The sequence below is a fragment of the Cebus imitator genome, unplaced genomic scaffold (assembly GCF_001604975.1).
Source record: "Cebus imitator isolate Cc_AM_T3 unplaced genomic scaffold, Cebus_imitator-1.0 Scaffold33, whole genome shotgun sequence".
NCBI classification, from domain to species: domain Eukaryota; kingdom Metazoa; phylum Chordata; class Mammalia; order Primates; family Cebidae; genus Cebus; species Cebus imitator.
In genome coordinates this window covers 3,237,639-3,255,330 of record NW_016107348.1, presented here as the reverse complement: position 1 = coordinate 3,255,330, position 17,692 = coordinate 3,237,639, and positions in this window count along the sequence as shown.

The window sequence follows — 17,692 nt, the reverse complement described above, 5'->3', positions numbered from 1 at the left end:
CTGCTTTAAATGTGTTCCAGAGATTCTAGTATGTTGTGTCTTCATTCTTGTTGGTTTCAAAGAGCATCTTCATTTCTGCCTTCATTTCGTTGTTTATCCAGTCAACATTCAGGAGTTGTTCATTTTCCATGAAGTTGTGCGGTTTTGAGTTAGTTTCTTTATCCTAAGTTCTATTTTGATTGCACTGTGGTCTGGGAGACTGTTTGTTATGATTTCTGTTCTTTTGCATTTGCTGAGGAGTGATTTACTTCCAATTATGTGGTTGATTTTAGAGAAAGTAAGATGTGGTGCTGAGAAGAATGTATATTCTGTGGATTTGGGGTTGAGAGCTCTGTAAATGTCTATTAAGTTCGCTTGGTCTAGATCTATGTTCAAGTCCTGGATTTCCTTGTTGATTTTCTGTCTCATTGATCTGTCTAATATTGACAGTGGAGTGTTAAGGTCTCCCACTATTTTGTGTGGAAGTCTAAGGCTCTTTGTAGGTTGTTAAGAACTTGCTTTACGTACCTGGGTGCTCCTGTATTGGGTGCATATATATTTAGAATAGTTAGCTCTTCTTGTTGTATAGATCTTTTTACCATTATGTAACGCCCTTCTTTGTCTCTTTTGATTTTTGTTGGTTTAAAGTCTGTTTTATCAGAGACTAGGATTGCCACCCCTGCTTTCTTTTTGCTCTCCATTTGCTTGGTAAATCTTCTTCCATCCCTTTATTTTGAGTCTATGTGTGTCTTTGCACATGAGATGGGTCTCCTAAATACAGCACACCAATGGTTTTTGGCTTTTTATCCAATTTGCCAGTCTGTGTCTTTTGATTGGGGCATTTAGTCTGTTTACATTTAATGTTAATATTGTTATGTGTGAATTTGATGCTGCCATTTTATTACTGGTTGGTTGTTTTGCCCTTTGGTTGGCATAATTTCTTCATTGTGTCATTGGTCTTTACCATTTGGTTCTTTTTTGAAGTGGCTGGTACTGATTTTTCCTTTCTGTGTTTAGTGCTTCCTTCAGGAGCTCTTGTAGGGGAGGTCTGGTAGTGACAGAATCTCTCAGCAGTTGCTTGTCCATAAAGGATTTTATTCCTCTATCATGTATGAAGCTTAGTTTGGCTGGATATGAAATTCTGGATTGAAAGTTATTTTCTTTAAGGATGTTGAATATTGGCCCCCACTCTCTTCTGGTTTATAGGGTTTCTGCTGAGAGATCTGCTGTGAGTCTGATGTGCTTCCCTTTTTGGGTGACTCGACCTTTCTCTCTGGCTGCTCTTAGCATTTTTTCCTTTGTTTCAACCCTGTTGAATCTGACAATTATGTCCCTTGGGGTTACTCTTCTAGAGGAATATTGTTGTGGTGTTCTCTGTATTTCCTGTATTTGAATGTTGGTCTGCCTTGTAAATTTGGGGGAGTTCTCCCAGATAATACCCTGAAGAGTGTTTTCCAGCTTGGATTCATTCTCCCCGTCATCTTCTGGTACACTGATCAAACATAGTTTAGGTCTTTTCACATAATCCTATATTTCTTGAAGGCTTTGTTCATTTCGTTTCACTCTTTGTTCTCTTTTCTTGCCTTCTCATTTTATTTCATTGAGTTGATCTTCAATCTCTGATATCCTTTCTTCTGCTTGATCTATTCCACTATTGAAACTTGTGTATGCTTCATGAAGTTCTTGTGCTATCGTTTTCAGCTCCATCAAGTCATATATGTTCTCTAAGCTGGTTATTCTAGTTAGAATTTTGTCTAACCTTTTTTCAAGATTTTTAGTTTCTTTGCATTGGGATAGGACATGTTCCTTTAACTCACAGTAGTTTGTTATTACCCACCTTCTGAAGCCTACTACTGTCAATTTGTCAAATTCATTCTCCATCCAGCTTTGTTCCCTTGCTGGTGAGGAGTTGTGGTCTCGTGGTGGAGTAGAGGCATTCTGGTTTTTGATGGTTTCATTCTTCTTGTGCTGGCTTCTTCCCATCTTCTTGGATTTATATAGCTTTGATTTCAGGTAGTTGCTTTGGGAGTCAGCCTTTTCTTTGTCTGCCTGCAGAGGCGCTGCTGGGCTGCCACGGATTCAGTGGAGCTGCTGCATCTTTTATTTACTCAGGAAAATTGGGCCGGCTTCTGCAATGGCTGCTGCCCTTCCCCTCGCTGAGCTAGATCATTCCTGGTCACTCTCTAACTGATGTTCTGGGTGAAAAACTCTGGAGTGAGAGTTTTTTAGCCTGCTGGGCTTTGTGCAGGGGGGACCTGTCCTGCCGTATGGCCTGTTTCCCTGCTTTCAGTTCCCTTTCTTTCTGGGGGCCAGGTGGCTCCATCCAGCCGGCTTTCTGGCTTTTGTGTCAGCCAGCGCTTCCGTCTAGATCTATGCTGATGCCTCAACGCTGGCTGAAGTTGCTGTTCTGCCTTGTTCAGGCAGCTTGCTGAGGGTTTTCAGCCCTGTGAAGATCTATTCTGTGGGTTGTAGAGGACTTCAGTGGAGCGCTGTATCCAAACCAAAGTCCCAGAGGGGGAGATCCCCCAGTCCTCTGGTCAGTTGCATGCACCTCCTGGGTGGGGCCATGCCCCACCTTGCCTCAACTTGCTTCATTTGGTTTATACCCACTGTCCAGTCAGACCCACACAATGAACCTAGTACCTCATTTGGAATTGTGGAGACCACTTGGCTTCTGCGTCTCTCACTGGGAGCTGCTTTCTGGAGCTGCCTCTTATTCAGCCATCTTGGGATACCCCCAGTATTAATTATTTTTATTTGACAGCTCTCACTCTGCAGCCCAGGATGGAGTGCAGTGGTGTGAAGATGGCTCACTGCAGCCTTGACCTCCCAGGCTCAACCCATTCTGCTGTTTCAGCCACCTGAGTAGCTGGGAATACAGGCAAACACCACCATGCCCAGCACATTTTTGTAGAGACAGGGTTTTGTCATATTGCCCACTGTGATCTCAAACTCCTGGGCTCAAGTGATCCACCCACCTCAGCCTCCCAAAGTGTTGGGATTACAGGCATGAACCACCATACCTGGCATATTTTATTCTTTTAGAGACAGGGTCTACCTTTGTCGCAAGGGTGGAATGCAGTAATGCAATCCTAATTGACTGCAGCCTGAAACTCCTGGCCTCAAGTGATCCTCCTGCCTTGACTTCCCAAAGCACTGGGATTACAGATGTGAGATACTATGCCAGGCCTATTTTTTGTTTTTGGTAATAGCCATTCTAACTGCAATGAAATTATATCTCAAATTATGCAAATTAATCAATATCAAATTGATTTGCATTTCCCTAATGATTGATGTAGGGCATTTTTAAATATACCTGTTGGCCATTTATATATCTTCTTTTGAGAAATGTCCATTCAGGTCTTTACCCATTTTCAAATTGGATTATTTGTCTTTTGCTATTGAGTTGTTTGAGTTCCTTCTATTTTCTGGTTACAAATCCCTTGTCAGATGTATAGTTTGCAAATATTTTTCTCCCATTTTGTAGGTTGCCTTTTTGCTTTGTTGATTGTTTTCTTTGTTGTGCAGAAGCTTTTTAGCTTGATGTAATCTCATTTGTCTATTTTTGCTTTTGTTGCATATGGTTCTGAGGCATTATGCAGATAAATCTTTGCTCAAATCAATGTCCCTTTGCTCAAATCATTGGGAAAATAGCATTTCCCCAATGTTTTCCTTTTAGTTGTTTTATAGTTTGAGGTCTTACACTTCAGTCTTTAATCCATTTTGAGTTAATTTTTGTATATGGTAAAAATGAGGATCCAATTTCATTCTTCTGCATATGGATATCCAGTTTTCCCCACTACAATTTATTAATGAGGCCATTCTTTCTCCAATGTATATTCTTGGTGTTTTTGTCAAAAATGAGTGCATGGATTTATTTCTGGGTTCTCTATTCTGTTCCATTGGTTCATGTGCCTGTTTTTATGCCAGGACCATGATGTTCTGGTTACTATAAAACATCTGTCCAACTCAAAAAAAAAAAAAAAAAAAAAAAAAAACCAGAAAATTTAAAGTGCAGTCTGGGTAGGAAAGCATTGAACCAGACTTTTACCTATTATGAGGTGATTCCTGTCCCCATAGAAGAAAATACACTGGTTGTGACTGGGGATGAGATAGGAGGCAGAAATACAAAAACCATCAGAAAGAGGCTCTACAGAAACCAGATAAATGAAGGCATATTTTCAGTGACACTCTATGAGTCTCTATATTCAACAGACTCTGTATCTCTAGATCCGGTGAACTTTCAACACACCCTATTGTATAAAATCCACATTTCAAGCATTAATGCCAAATTGTTTATTAATAGACTATAAAAGTAAGGCTATTGTTTCAAAAATTTCTTTGATTTGAGTTTCTTAAATGGGCAAGAACATTTCCTATTAGAGCTTTGTTCTGTTTCTTGCATCAATGAGTTAGTGAGTTATTTAACTGAAAATCTTTTTTATCTTTAAAACAAAGATAATGATTATTTTAATAACTTCAAAGGTAGCTGTGAGACTAAATTAGACAAAAGCACTTTTCAAAGAGCTAAACATTTATACGTAGTACTATTATTATTTACTATTATTGCATTACATTTTTATTCCACATATGACTTGGTCCAGTGGGCCTTAGTCGTCTTGTACAAAGGAGAATTTGGGAAATTGCTTTTGTTATTACAATCCATCTTCCGAATGTCCTTACTTTTATTTTGGTTAGCATCCTTATCCCAGTAGCAAAAAACTAGCAGAAGTGCTAGCTAGGTGACCCTCACCATGTGACTCACAAAGGCAAAGTATTTAAAGGGTTCTTCTCTCCTAGGTTATTTAACAGTACTTTTTCTGACCCCATCTCTACTCTCATACTATATAAATCCCCATTTAAAGGCCCAAGGAAAAGCCAGTGATTTTAGCACACATGAGCTGTCCACAGAGGGCTGTTGTCAGCACAGAGTGAGAAGGTGAATATGAAAACACTTTGTAAACTATGAGGTGCTGGGCATGTTGGCGATGATGGTGGTGATAATGGAGATGATGGTGTTAATGTCAGTGGCACACACCAGTTCGCTAATCCTGCATAAATACATGGAAACCTGAACTACTGGTCCTTACTAGACTAACAGATGTGCCAAGGAGATAAGATAGCGTCAGTAAAAAGGATAACCCCTGTGGAGCGAAGCCAGGGACTGACTGGCTATGACGATGATTTGCAGGTCTGCCCCCGTCCCCCTCAAATCTAGGAAATGCCAAGCAACTTCCATAGCAGTCTCCATTGGGTTTTCTTCTGCATGTTTCTTTTTAGCTAGTTCACTTGAAGCTTCATTATACGTGTCTTTTGCTTAACTAAGCTCCTCCTCCCGTACCATCTGGGCAGGTTCCGCTCCGGAGACCTTAGGATGGGATGCAAACATTGTCAAAGGGTGGAGTGCAGGAAGGCAGGGGCGGCAGCGAAGGTCTGTTTACTGATCCTCAGGAAAGGTTCATGAATGACTTGTTCTTACCACCAGCGAACTGCCCATTCTTTCACAGCTAAGTGCTCGTGAGAGAGCCGCACATTTGAGTGGAAGTCTGCGGGCTAAGACTAAAAGCCAAGGAGCCTTGTTCTGAGTCAGAAACTAACTTTCAATGTGACTAAGAGCAGGTTAGTCTTAGGTTTCTTCTCTCTTGGTAAATGGGAATAACAGTACCTATCTTTCAGAAGTTATAACCTAGAAGTTTTTAGGTTGAAATTTTGCTTACAGTTGTATTTTGTTTTAAGATTTTTAAATAATTTAATGCTTTCAGCAGGACATATACTCAGACACAATCCTCATCATTCACTTCCTATTATTTTCTCAAAGTATTCTTCCAAGTCTAAGGTTTAGTGAGGGGATATCTTGTAATAAATGGAATGCACAGGGGTTCGTTCACTCCTTAAGCCAGCATTCACTGCTTACCAAATTCAGGAACCTAACCCAGCTAGGCCCTGGGGCTGTGGGGAGCAATGAGATGCCACGGCCACCCTGGGGGAGTTTCCTGTTTTGTGGGGAAGGCAGGCACAGTAAAGCACTGGAGATAGCAAACTGACGCAGGAACAGAAAACCAAATACCGCATGTCCTCACTAGTAAGTGGGAGCTACGTGATGAGAATTCATGAGCACAAACAGGGGAACAACAGACACTGGGGTCTACTTGAGGGTGGAGGGCGGAGAGAAAGAGGAGCAGAAGAGATACGGTTGGGTACTGGTCTTAATACTGGGTGATGAAATAATCTGTACCACAAACTCCCATGGCACGAGCTTACTTATATAACAAAGCTTCGCATGTACGTAACCCTGAGCCTAAAATGAAACTTAAGAAGAAAAGCACATGCGGGTCCCCCAAGTGCTCGGAGCAGGCAGCTGCAATTCCATTTTGGTTTGAAGATTTAAAAGATTTCACAGGGGAACGGGAATGGGAAAAATTGAAAAAATTGGGTTACAAAGTAAACCAATGTGAAAGATGTATTAACCTTCCAAAGAAGTTCACATGTATCTATATATTTTCAAATATGAGAAGTATCATTATCTCTATTTCAAATATGGGGAAAGATGGTATTAAAAGGATGTGAACTTTATATAAGGTCAACACAAAGAAAAGCTTGGGAGCCTAACTCCTAGTGAATGCTCTTTACATTAGACAGTGCTCCTCAGTTCTTGTACTTGCCTAAAAGCTTCCTTGACCTCTTCACTTCTCCTCTCTTTCACATTTGTAGATTACCCTTCCCTGGGAAGACTTTTTTTTTTTTGGAGACAGAATGTTGTTCTGTCACCCAGGCTGGAGTACAGTGGCATGATCATGGCTCACTGTAGCCTCAAACTCCTGGGCTCAAGTGATCCTCCCACCTCAGCCTCCTCGGTAGCTGGGACTACAGGTGAGTGCCACTATGTTCAGTTAATTTGTTTTGTTGTTTTGTAGAGATGGGGTCTCACTATGCTGCCCAGCCTGCTCTCAAGTGGTCTCAGCTCCTGGCTCAAGTGATCTTCCCACTCTGGCCTCCCAAAGTTTTGGGATTATAGGTATGAGCCTCTATGCCCAGCCTCCTCTCTTTTTTTCTCCCCATGCAGATGTGGCCCAAGTTCTGCCTTCTTTCTTTCAACTCCATCACCTTCCTCTGAGTATTCCTTTCAGGCTAAGCAGGGTGGCTGGCTGTGAAGTCAGGGAAAACTGTCACAATCTGTAGCATCACAGCTTGTGGGGGCCTATGGCCATCCCCCGCCGGTCTTATCTCTGAGGATTCTTCTGAGAAGTTCCATAGCTTCAGCAGCAGGTTTGACTGACTCCGAGGATGATTCTTTTGTTTCTTTGGGTCTCAATGGCTCCTCCACTAAAAGAACTTACATTGGATGGAGAAAGCAAAATTATCTCCACTTTGAGTGACCATTCCCGACTCTAGAGTGTGATGACTTGATGTCATTCCTTCTTCTTCCTTTTTTTTTTTTTTTTTTTGCTCACTGCAACCTCTGCCTCCCGGATTCAAGCAATTCTTGTGCCTCAGCCTCCAGAGTAGCTGTGATTACAGATACGCGCCACCATGCCCGACTAATTTTAGTATTTTTAATAGAGGTGGAGTTTCACTATGTGGACCAGGCTGGTCTCAAACTTCTGACCTGAAGTGATCCTCTCTCCTCAGCCACCCAAAGTGCTAGGATTACAGGTGTGAGCCACTGTGCTTGGCCTCATTCCTGGTTCTTGAGGGAAACTTTCAATATACCCTGCACAAGCTTCCCATTCCTATTTGCATGTCACTTCTGAAAATCGGCTCCTAAAAGAAGCCAGCCAGGCATGTTGCATGGTGCTTTTTCTGCATGGCCTAGCATGCCAAGTAGCAAGCTATACCCGCAGGCCAAATCTGACTCACTGCCTGCTATGATGCAGCCCATGAGCTTTGAATGGTTTTTACCTTTGAAATGGTTGAAAATAATCAAAAGAACTGTAGCATTTCATGACTTGAAAATTATATGAATTCAAATTTCAGTGTTCATAAAGTTTTGAATGTCATCTATAAAAAGTTTGTGGAAATTTGCTTTCCCCCTTGCTATATAAGTATTTAAAGAATCTCTTTGATTTTGTTTCTTAGCCTTTAAGGCCTAAAATATTTATTATCTGATTTTTTTTTTTTTTTTTTTGAGATGAAGTTTCACTGTGTCGCCCAGGCTGGGGTGCAGTGGCATGATCTCGGCTCATTGCAGCCTCCACCTTCTGGATTCAAGTGATTCTCCTGTCTCAGCCTCCAGAGTAGCTGGGACAGCAGGCCTGTGCCACCACAGCTGGCTGATTTTGTATTTTCACAAAAAAACTGGAGAAGGGTTTCACCATGTTGGCCAGGCTGGTCTCGAACTCCTGACCTCAGGTGATCCACCCACCTCGGCTTCCCAAAGTGCTGGAATTTCAGGCCTGAGCCCCTGCGCCCAGCTATTATCTGATTCTTTATAGACAATGTTTGTCAGCTTTGTCCTTTTTCTATGACAGCAAAGAGTTGAGCGTCAGCAGAAGAGATTTGTGAAACCTGCCTGAAAACTCCCCATTCTCTTCATGTGCTCCTAAATCCAAAATGTCTTTCTTTAGAAGGCTGAATCAGATGTGAAGCCTCTCTTCGACACTCTAGACCAGTGCTGCCCAAAAGAACCTTATGGAGTCATGGGAATGTTCTAGAATTGGTGCTGTCCAGTACGGCAGCCACTAGTCATATGAGGGTTTCATGCATTTGAAAAGTGGACAGTGTGACTGAGGAGCTGAATTTTCAATTCATTTAATTTTAATGAATTTAAATAGCCACATCTGTCTAGAAGCACTGACTCAATCTAGGCTCACTGCATGCAGTCTCCACATCTGGGGCTCAAGTGGTCCTCCCACTCAGCCTCCCAAGAAGCTGGGACCACAGGTGCATGCCACCATGCCCAACTAATTTTGTTTATGTTTTGTAGAGACAAGGTCTCACTATGTTCTCCAGGCTGGCCTCGAACTCCTGGACTCAAGCAATGCTCTTGCCTCGGCCTTCCAAAGTGCCGGGATTATATGCACACACCACTGCACCCAGCCAAGTCCCACAGGTTTCTTTTCAGTGGCTATACTGTCTCTTCATAATGGCGGTCTTACCCATTGCTTGAATCTTCACCTTCTCAATTCTGGAACACTCTATGTTGCTCAGTGCTTCTTCCACATCGTGTAGATTCTTTGTTCTGGGCATTGAAAACTTCTTCCTCTAGATGTGGAGATTTTTTTCTCCAGAGAACCACTCTACCTCCCTGTTACTGGCTGACACATCTCTGACCAAAACAACTGTGTACAGCTCCAAACCTCAGTTCTTCAGGGTCAGGGTGGGAAGTCAGAGGGAAGAGATCCATAAATCTGTACTTCTCCCAAGCCACAGCTGCCTCTTTGGATTAGCAAAGAATAGCAAATGGCCACGGGGCATGTCCATTGACTGGATTAGTGACATAACTGTGTTAGGCCCTGCTGCGGACAGGGCCTCTCTTTGGAAGGACATGAGGTGATGCGAGAAGTCACACAGCTTGCTGTGAGACCACAGGGGCAGTTAACAGCTCATCTACCTTCATCACAAACCTCGAACCTTAATCATTTGATGATGGCTTTGCCACAGAACTTTTTTAAATCTCTGGAAATTTTTTCAAACTTTGTTGAATTTCATTTTGCTGACTTCTGTTCCAGGTACTGGTGTCTGGTAATTCTATTATAGCAAACTTTCTCTTGAAGGTTTTGGGGAAAAGAATGAGACATTCTTCATGTTGACTCTTTTTAGAGAGAGATAAGGCAGGAGTTCAGGAGTGCAAATGGATAGACATGCACAGAGAATGCTCTGTCTTTGAGCAGATCCCAGAATGTTATGGGCATTGGGTAGGGGATAGAGCTTGACCAGAAACCTAGTGAAGACTTATCCCCTTTCTAACCCCCACCCAGGGTCACTGCAGAATGAAATTCTGGCCCAGGGTCCGTCTCCTACATGGTCATCACGGCCACTGTGGCAGATTGCTCTGGCTTTGTAGGTACGAGGTTTCCTGTGAGGCCATGCTGGAGATCATCACCAGAAACAATTAAAAACACCCTCAGCCTGTTGTCATGATCACTTGTGAAGCCAAATGGAGAAGGAATGTGAGGGGGTAAAGTGTGGAGGGGGCAGGGAGTGAGTGGGAAGAAATAATATGAAAGGTGGCATCTGGAAAAGTTTGGGCCCATTCACAAAAATGCCGCAAAGTGCAGAGAGTGGGTAGGGTGTCTGTGTGAACCTGAAATGGGTTCAGATGACTGTTAATTTATTCTAGGTCAGAATTTCCCCATCTATTCAGTGACCTTCCATAGGAAAAGCTATACTTTTGTTGAGTGAATTTTCGATGTATTGTGTATGTGGTTTTTAAAGTTAAATGTGTGTGTGTGTGTGTGTGTGTGTGTGTGTATTTTTAAAATCAAATTTTAAATGTAATATGACTCTTCGCTAAATCAGAATACCTCTCCTGAGTGCTCCAGGAATAAATTCCGTAGGTTTTTTTAGTACAGTAATAAGGGTGAATAGCTGGAAATGAATACCCGAGGTTTGGAAGGCTGTATCCTCTCCTGAGTTTCTGGAGCATCCTATGACAAGAGAGTACCTTGGTTCTGGCTTCCTAAGAGCTCATGGTTGAAGAACTTGGGATGTTTCACCTGGGGCAGGCTAAGAGATGACTGAATTTCATGAATAAATATAAATGACAATAACACACGGCTTCAGATTTGCGTAGGCCAAATCAAGACTAAGTGAGCTGAAATAGCAGCAGAGAGAATTCTGATTAAAACAAAACTCACACACACACACATTGTGTCTTTTTTACTGCCCCAGTCCTGGCAGACTCTGGGTGAATCCAGTGTTCAGCAAGGACAGGTGTCTGTGAAGATATGAGCAGAGGTAGGTAAGCAGACTGAACCCCCAAGATCCAGCTGATACTATTTCTAGGAGGCTACTCCTTTTCCTTTCTGACCTTACCCAGCCAGAGTTGAAGCTGCACCTTCTTACAGTAAATATCAGCAAAGCTCCACCTAACAGGGCCTTCCCAAAAGAGTGCCCTGGACAGAATCCTCCCGCCCACAACCCAAGTTCCATTTGACTTAAGGTATCCTGGGCTTCCCTCAAATTAGTATATGCCTAGAAGACACTTTCTGTCCATGGACAACAGAAATCCTCAGTGCCTTACAAACATATGAAGAATGTCACGAGTCCCTCATGTGTCATGGGCTGAGCCTCTGGATAACTAAGTTCTACCCTGGTTATGTTGTGAACTGGCCATCAAGCAAGGGTGAGTAGCCTATCCTCTTTGGGCCTTGCTAGCATCGCCTGTATCATTAGGGATATTTGACTAGATAACTGTTAAGATCTTTCACAGCACTGACATTTTATAATTCTCCTGTGACTTGTGCTTTCCCTGTTCTACACTGAGTCAAGGGTCCAAACAGGGTCACGTTAACCATGGCAATTCTGTCCATGGGCTCCTGCATCCTCCACCCTGTCTGTGAGATCTCTCCCCTAGGTTTTATCAGGAAGCCTCAGGGGTCTTTTGCATGTGCTCATGTGATCCCACTGGACTCTGCCCCATGAGGGTGTTAATGTCTGCCAATGCTGCTGCCCCCATGTCCCCAAAGATATAGACAGTTATAGTCTCAGAAGAATTCGGGATCCCCCAAATGCCGCAATATTAGCACCGAAGCAGACAGAATGTTGCTCTTTCCCACTTGAGTTACCTTTTCTCTCTCTGGCATCAAATTGTGTTGTTCGCATCTCCTCTAGCTTCTGAAAACCGTCTATTGCAGCTTCAGTGTGCGGCTTCTTTTTACCTGGAGCCAAGGGAGGGGCCTGCTGATGTCCGAAGGACCCAAACCCATTCCACTCCAGGGTATAGACTCCAGCCCCCAAAATACCCTTCCAAAGTGACCCTTGCCCCGCCTTTCTGTGACACATACCCAGACAGGTCTGAATTGCTGAAATGAATGCTATTTAGGCTGAACTGGGGGACCCTGATATGCTATTTAAAGAAAAAAGAAATGAAAAATCACAGGAATCTTGAAGCTATTCATCTTGAAGACCATTCACGGAAGCAGTGAAATTAAACACAGCATCCTTCAATATATTCCCTCCACGTAACCTTGGGCCATTGTTCCTTCATAATGCCAGTTTACCTTTGGGAGTTTGAGAGGCGGGTACTCATGTCTGCTCAGCACAGTCACCATAGCACTGCATCAGATCAGGAGGAAACGAGAAAACATCTATTGTCAGGAAGCCTGAGGGCTGACCCAAACACAGCAGAGCTACAGAACATTATTTCAGAAACTATTTCTTACATCGCTGCCTGCAATTGTTCAACCTGATTCTTAGACAGGACTGGAAGCGGAAAATCACCCACTCAGCCGAGAAGGCTTCATGTTACTATTTTATTTTATTTTATTTTATTTATTTTTTTTGACGGAGTTTCGCTCTCATTACCCAGGCTGGAGTGCAATGGCGCGATCTCGGCTCACCGCAACCTCCGCCTCCTGGGTTCAGGCAATTCTCCTGCCTCAGCCTCCTGAGTAGCTGGGATTACAGGCACGCGCCACCATGCCCAGCTAATTTTTTGTATTTTTAGTAGAGACAGGGTTTCACCGTGTTGACCAGGATGGTCTAGATCTCTTGACCTCGTGATCCACCCGCCTTGGCCTCCCAAAGTGCTGGGATTACAGGCGTGAGCCACCGTGCCCGGCCATGTTGCTATTTTATTAAGGACAGAAACATGTAGAGAAAAAAACCCACGGATCTGCCTCACTTTCTGCTCCCCTCTGCCCTGTTCTTTCCAGGTCTCAAGCACTCTTTATGTTCTATGGGGCAGTTGTCAGTGGGAGAAAAGGCTGTTTTGACTTAAACCCACACCTTCCTTTTAAGGAGCTCCTTTCTTCTCACCTGCTCATTCAATTAACTGGGGGCACAAAGAGGGGAGGAAATCCAACAAGCAAAAGAGGGACCCCCAAATGATGCATGCAGAATCTTTAGCGGTGAATTGTGGGGCTGGAAAAATTGTCAACGTGGAATCTAAAATGGGTTCTGTCATTCGTAAGTTCCTTTAACTATCCTACTTCTCTTAATAACCACATGGGCTACCCCAAAACAGATATCTGTGCCCTATTAGAAGACACAGAGGGTATCATGAATGTGTGTTTAAGCCACAGTTTGCGCAAGATTGCGCTTCTCTAGAATCTTTCTGGTTGAATTGTTCATGTTACTAGTAAATCAATTTTTTTTTAAGAGAGTGTAGGAGAAGCTGTGGAGGAATTCTGCCAACAGCAAGAGTGAAGATGAAGCTCTATATGAAATAAGGAAAAGGGCGGACCTGCCACCACGGAGCTAGTCCACTCCTATGGATGAAAGCCAGCTTCTGGGCCTCATTCATTCATTCACTTTTCATTTATTTGCCCATCCATCCACTCCACACATATTTCTGAAGCCCCTACTAGATGCTAAGCACTGCAAGTCTTAGGGACAGATCAGTGAACAAAAGAAACAAGCTTTCTGCCTTCTTGGAGCCTGCAGCCTAGAAAGGGAGACAGACTAATATGACACAAATAAATTATGTAATTGTGATCATGGTAAGTGCCGGGAAGGAAGAACATAGGGTGCTATAAAAGCAAATAGGAAGAGGGGTGAAGGGTCAGAAAAGTTTCCATGAGGAAAGCTGAAGGGTCAGCCAGATGAAGGGGAGGGGAGCCCGGGGAAATGATTTAGACAGGAAATGATCCACGACCGAAGGGACAGGCAGGCAAATATATGTGTTGTGTGCGTGCGTATGAATCTCAACAAAATGAAGTCGTAAGAGGCAAGTAAGCACAGCTCAATGAAGAGAAGGGAAAACAAAATACAAATCAGCCCCAGTAGGGGAAGAATATGCTCCTAAAAGTTGCCAACTGTGGTGGCAGGGGAGTGAGGGCAGGGTGCCCTATATGCAGGCTAGCTTCTGCCCCTCCCACATTGAAAGCAAAAGGCATTTCATGGAAGGATGACATTGTCTTTCACTACCGAATCTCCAAATGCTACCCTGAGTCAGATAGATGCTATGAATTCTTTGTATATTTGATGTGGTTATCAATGGTTACAATGGCAAAGTTGGAGGTGGATATAGGGCGGATCACAAGGTCAGGAAATCGAGACCATCCTGTTTAACACGATGAAACCCCGTCTCTACTAAAAATACAAAAAATTAGCTGGGCATGGTGGCGGAGGAGCTGTAATCCCAGCTACTCAGGAGGCTCAGGCAGGAGTATCGCTTGAACCTGGGAGGTGGAGGTTGCAGTGAGCCGGGATTGCACCACTGCACTCCAGCCTGGGGTGACAGAGCGAGACTCTGCCTCAAGAAAAACCCTGAAAATTACTGAACATCAGTGATGAGCAGGGAATGGCTAGGCACTTTGTGGGCATTGTTTCATTTAACATGTAAGTAGTCCTGCCAGGTGGATAGTACACATTTTATAATCAAGAGAGGAACTGCAGCTCTGGGAAGGTGATCAAAGACGAATGAAGATCAACCCACTCAAGTAGGTCTGGCTTCCCTGTCATGGAATGTCTGCATTGCCACTCTGCTTTGCAACCTTAGGAGACCCCTGCTATGGTTTGAATGTTCATCCCCTCAAAATGCCTGTTGAAACTTAGTCCCCAGTTTAGCAGTATTGAGAGGTGAGGTCTTTAAGAGGTGATTGGGTAATGACGGCTCTCCCCTCAGGACTGAATTATTCCATGCATGGATTAATGGATTAATGCGTTATTATGGAAATTGCATTAGTGGCTGTATAAGAGGAGAAATAGGACAGGTGCTGTGGCTCACTCCTGTAATCCCAGTATTTTAGGAGGCTGAGGCAGGAGGATCGCTGAGGCCAGGAGGTTGATACCAGCCTGGGCAACATAGCAAGACCTTATCTCTACAAACACAAACTTAAAGAATAAAAAAGAGAGAAAGAGAGACCTGAGCAAGCACACTCAGCCCCCTCACCATATGATGCTCTATATCAGGTTGGGACTCTTTCGAGGGGTCCTCTTCAGCCAGAAGGCCCTCATGGAATGCTGAGACATGCCCTTGGACTTCTCAGCCTCCAGAATTATAAGAAATAAAGCTCGTTTCTTTATAAATAATCCAGTTTCAGGTATCCTGTTGTAAGCAACAGAAACAGATTAAGACAAGCCCACAGAACTCACTTGGTCCTGTCTTGTCTTGCTATTTTCTGGAGGAGGACATAGCAGCTCACAAAGGCCAAGGGATTCATGTAAGGCTGGAATTATGGCAAATGGAAAGTGGACCTCTGTTTCCCATTACTAATCCACACATCTTTCCTGTTTCTTGCTGTTTTATAAATCTAGTAAAAACACACACTTACTTGTGAATTATTAGGTTGCCAAAAGCACATATATACATTCATTATTTTTCTTGAGTTATACCAGTTTTTCCCTGAAAACTTCAGTGTTGAAATATGTATTTTTCAAAAAACCTACTGTATAATACTCATTGTAACGAGACAATCATACTTTTATTATTTTTGTATTTTGAACTTTCTTAAAGCAGGAGATGTTTGTGTTGGACAACCAACATGTGTTGTGCCTTTTCTATAATATATAATACTATATTATATAACATGATAGTAATATATTTTATATTATGTTATATAACATATATTATTTTATATATTATGCTATATAACATGTTATTTTATATATAATATATTATGTTATATAATATATTAATATATATTAATATGTATAAATGTATATTAATATACATTATGTAAATATATATAACATAATATATAATATAACAGCCAACTTGTGTTGTACCTTTTATATGATATTCTATATTATATTATGTAAAAGGGACAGCTGTCCCACACAAACATCTCCTGCTTTAAAGAAAGTAGGAATGTAATATTCATCTAATAAAATGGAAAGTCCTAAATTAAGTATGTTTAATTGGTTAGCTTCTCTAATAAAATCTCATATCCAGAATAATATCTTGGTCCATACATTGAGTCAGTAAAATAATACCACAGAGTCAAAAGATAGAAAATGGTAACCAGTGCTCCGTTAGGGAAGAATTCTACGTTTGCGATCACAAAGTCACTTCCATTTGGTTTTGACTCTAGACATATCATTTCGCTCTTCTGGCCTCAGATTCCACATCTGGGAGATTAAGGGGTTATAGCTGACGGTCTCTGTACGTTCCCCTCTAGCTTTCAAGTTCAGTCAGATAACAGGTCTTGAAGGTATATTCACAACCAGCCCATCCGTCCTTTCCTTCTTGGTCAATAATCCCCAACTGTCATTCTCACCTGCTGGTAATTTCTTAACTTCAATTTCCCACTATCCCTACAGGAACTTAGAAATACTGAAGGGAATATCTAATATTCTCAATTCCTTGGCCTGAGCGCCCCCTGGGCACACAGAGATAAACTGTTGTAGCCCTGGAAGAAATCAGGGCTCTGGAAAGCCGGGATCTAACTAAAGTCAGCACCAAATCCCTGAATTTCCCTGTTTGTACTATGAGACAAGAACTGTGGACTTTCCAGACTTGGGCAGGAAAGGAGCTTGGAAGAATGAGAAGGACGGGGTGCCAAGCTCTATCATCAAACAGGTGCTGCAGGGGCGCCGCAGGGCTGTTCCCCAGCAGGTACATTCAGAAGGGAGGAAGGTAATGTAGACACTTGGCAGATGCTGCTCAGTGGATGTAAATCAGTGGCCACATGGTGAGTGTACAGGGCCTAAAGGGAAGCCACTTGAAAAAATGTGCTGTTCAGCTGAATCAGCTCACAAGGAACAATCCAAAGATTACTAAATATCAGTTATTTGTGTTGCCTGCATTGTCCTCCAGTCCCAATAAATACCATGCGTGCATTTCAACGGAGATTGTATCTTTGTGTAGTTGCCATTTTTGATGCTCTCTTTCATCCCTTCTACTGTTTTGTATACACACCTTCTGCATTCCTAGGCCACATAACCATTATTTTAAGACTTTTAGGATATGGCTATCCTGTAATGAGACACTTTTTGAGAAGTAGAGTATGTACATGAGCATGCGTATGTGTGTGGTGTGTACGCACTGCCTATGTTTGTGTCTGTGTGTATATGTGTGTGTGGTGTACATGAGTGTCTTCATATGTACATGTATGGTGTATGTATTGCGTGTGAGGATGTATTGGGTGTGCACGTTTGTGTGTATGTGTGTATGGGGTGTGTATGTGTGGTATATGTGTTTCTCTGGGTCTGTGGGTGGTGTGTCTGTGTGTGTATTTGTTACGTATGTTTGTGGGTCTGTGGGTGTTTATTGGGTTGTGTATGTGTGTAGCTGCATGTTTACATGTGTTGTATGTGTGGTGTATGTGTCTCTCTGTGTTTGTGTGTGGTCTATTTGTAGTTTTGTGCTATGTATGTTTGTGGCTCTGTGAGTGTTTATGTGGGCTATGCATGTGTGTAGTGTGCATGTTTGTGTCTGTGTGTCTGTGTCTGTATATGTGGTGTATGTGTCTGTGTGTGGTGTGTCTGTGTGTGTGTGTGCGTGTGTGTGTCTCTGTGGTGTTTATTGGGTTGTGTGTATGTGCGCATGTGTGTGTCTCTGTGGCGTTTATTGGGTTGTGTGTGTGTGTGTCTCTGTGGTGTTTATTGGGTTGTGTGTGTGTGTGTCTCTGGTGTTTATTGGGTTGTGTGTGTGTGTGTGTGTGTGTGT